The sequence below is a fragment of the Nicotiana attenuata genome, chromosome 5, assembly GCF_001879085.1.
Source record: "Nicotiana attenuata strain UT chromosome 5, NIATTr2, whole genome shotgun sequence".
Lineage (NCBI taxonomy): Eukaryota > Viridiplantae > Streptophyta > Magnoliopsida > Solanales > Solanaceae > Nicotiana > Nicotiana attenuata.
The window spans coordinates 52,430,756-52,432,917 of record NC_031993.1 but is presented as its reverse complement, the minus strand read 5'-3'; positions in this window follow the sequence as shown (position 1 = coordinate 52,432,917).

Here is a 2,162-nt window from a genome sequence, read left to right as displayed (position 1 = left end):
TGCAAATCCCGGTATAGGATAGTACGATTCCGTACTAGGCGGTTAGACATCTGTATCAAGAATATCCTTACTGTAAATAAAAATATACCTTATTTAGGGTTCTCCTATTATATAAAGGACCCAATCATTTGTAACATCATCTCATCATTGGCAAGAATATACTATCCTACTTTTCTCTCTTACTATTCATTAGAATTGTTCTTTACATTTATTGTTCTTACTTTATTGCTCTTAATCCATCTTGAGGTCACTAAGCTCGAGGTCACCACCGCTGAGTAACATTGGTTTGATTCACTTATTTCTTTCATTTTTAACTCATATTTCTTGAACATTAATTGGTATTGAATTTAATCACATATCTTTAAATCACAAATCAAATTTAATTGTTACTCGTATCACCGTGGGGCTAAAGATAATAGTGATTGTTTCTTTATTGATTCTCATTACACACGTTATTTTTCCACTTTTTCTTGTCAAGAATTTTTGATTCTCAAGCTGAAACATGTTTAGCTCATAAAATGCACCTGTTCATGACAACGAAGGTCTTGGTGAAAACAACAATATAGGGGTCGATGTACCACCAATAAACCCTAGAGAAGTGCCAAACATGGAACAAGTTGATGTTCGTTCACACATTGCTCTAAATGCAGATTTAGGCACAGACCCCGGATGGAGTGTACGCAGGGAAGCCCGACCTGGTGGCCAAGGAACACAAGGAGTGGGTGATGGGGGAATCAGCCTCCAAGTGATATTCGAAATGCTGCAAGCTCAACAGATCGCCATTTCTCAACTTCAAAGTCAAAATAAGACTCCGAGTGTAGCTGAACATGAAAACAATCGGCGTGCCGAGCCAGCACTAGAGAGGTCAAATGGAAATGACTCGGGAACTGACCCCACCATTATAAGGATGATCGAAGAGGTCACCAAGAGGATCGAGTCCGGAGAAAAGAAGATTGAAGACAATGACAAAAAGGTGGAAACTTATAACTCCCGTGTTGATCAAATACCGGGGGCACCTCCAGTTTTGAAAGGATTGGATGCCAAAAAGTTCATACAGAAACCATTCCCTCAGAGCGCGGCTCCGATGCCTATTCCCAAGAAGTTTTGCATGCCCGATATACCCAAATATAACGGGACAACCGACCCTAATGAGCATATTACTTCATACACTTGCGGGATCAAACGAAATGACTTGAATGACGATGAGATCAAATCAGTCTTATTGAAAAAGTTGGAGAAACATTGTCGAAAGGGGATATGATTTGGTATCACAACTTGCCTCCTAACTCTATTGACTCATTTGCTATGTTGGTAGAAGCCTTCGTAAAAGTGCAGGGCCATAAAGGTGGCCACGAGAAAATCGGACGTCTTCAAGATAAAATAAAGGAACGACGAGATGTTGAGAGAGTTCGTGTCTAGGTTCTAGATGGAACGAATGGAGTTACCACCGGTCTCGGATGACTGGGCAGTACAAGCTTTTATGCAGGGTTTGAATGAAAGGAGCTCGATTGCGTAATGACAGTTAAAGCAGAACCTGATTGAGTATCCAGCTGTGACGTGGTCAGATGTGCACAACCGTTATCAACCAAAAATCAGGGTCGAGGACGACCAGTTGGGAGCCCCCTCGGGTTCATTTAATCCTAATAGATTCACAGCCAAGCCCCCGAGGGATACGAACAGGGAATCAAGATCGAACAAGGAATGGTATCAGTCGTACGTCGATCGAAGAAACAACGGTTCGGGTTGAAACACCCCCAGAAATGATCAGAGAAACGATTGAGGTCAAAGTTCTCGAGGGCTCATGAGTAAGCGCGGGTTCAATAAGCATACCGACCCCACAGAGGCACCTCGACTATCAGAATACAACTTCAGCGTAGATGCATCGGGGATTGTGTGAGCTATTGGAAGAATCATAGACACCAAGTGGCCCAGGCCTATACAAAACTGATCCTTCTTAAAGGAAGCCGAACTTGATGTGCAAGTATCATGGCACACATGGTCATAAAATAGAAGATTGCAGGCAGCTAAGGGAAGAAGTGGCTCGATTATTCAACGAGGGCCATCTTCGAGAATTTCCAAGCGATCGAGCCAAGAATCACTTCAGGGAGAGAGATGCAAGAAAAATTGAACAAGAAGAACCACAACATGTAATCCACATGATC